The following is a 1234-nucleotide window of genomic DNA, read 5'->3' as shown; positions in this document are numbered from 1 at the left end:
ACGCAGTCCGCCATGTTTCGACAACGTCTCCTCCCTCGCCGCTTTTGACATTACTGAAAAATCCACCTGGAATAAGCACTAGATAGATTAAAATATATGTGCGTGTAATTGTGCTTTAGAGAGAGCACGCTCGAATGTGATGTGTTTGAAATATGTTACGAATGTGTACAAGTGAGTGTAAAATACAATGTGAAGGAGAGTGCGTTTGAGCGTGAGCACGAGCTAAGAATTATTCTGATACAGAGTCGTTCACAACACGCCTGCTGCTGTCAGCACGAAACAAAAGAGAGAGGGCGGGAGTGCCACAAAAGCAGCGAGGCTCAGTGGTATGATACCAAGTCCAGGAACCGGAGCGGCACCTTTAACAGCAAGCACGGTAACCCATCCCGGCAACTGTCTCCCGCACCCACGCACCCTGTCCCCTTCTCCTGCCCCCCCCCCTCCCGTCGCCCACTGGACTGCCTTCACTCTCCTCCCACACAAGGCGCGCCCTTTACGCCCACCCGAAGAGGATCTGCCCGACGGCGAGGCTGCGGGTCGGAGCGGCCTTCTCCGATGAGCTGCGTTGCACAGCCCTAGTATAGGACGGCCAGGTTTCGCTTCAATTTCCTCCTCCGTTACATGAAACACATATTAAAGGCGTTGTAATGGCCAACATAAGCTGGAAAAGCTGTATTAAATATGCAACAGCAACACCGAAGCTGGGTTACCGTGCCAGCGAGACAGAGCAGCTTGAGGGCGGCTACGCCAGCAGCAGCACAGACACATGTCTAGCAGAGGCTTTTTGCTGCCCCTACGCGAAGGACGCCAATCTAACCATCACTTACGATGCTTTGTTTATATCTTCTATCTCAAGATTAACTATGTTTTCTTGATTCGAATCAAATATCTCTTATCCTCTTGGTAACATCAAACTTCTAAGGTTGTAGAGTTTCAAAGTTTGTCTATTTATCATGCCATAAGACAAGTGGTAAGGGCCGACGCATAAAAAAACAATTCTGTTAGCGACGTTACATATAAACCTTATAAAAATGTTAATGTCCTCGAAACTCCTTTACTGAGCTTGCATTCTCAGCTTGTATTTCAAAACAGAAATCCAAACAATTTAAGTCGTATAATTTCCAATGTGAAATCCATCTTTCAACGACGATTATCTCGAGTATGTGAAAGTGGGGGTTTCCCCGCAGAGTTTGTCAAGACCCTTTCTTAGCCGTCGTTAAGCATACCTGACAAT

The sequence above is a fragment of the Penaeus monodon genome, chromosome 15 (genome assembly GCF_015228065.2).
Source record: "Penaeus monodon isolate SGIC_2016 chromosome 15, NSTDA_Pmon_1, whole genome shotgun sequence".
Taxonomy (NCBI): Eukaryota; Metazoa; Arthropoda; class Malacostraca; order Decapoda; family Penaeidae; genus Penaeus; species Penaeus monodon.
The sequence above is the reverse complement of the archived record's forward strand: the minus strand, read 5'-3'. Positions refer to the sequence as shown.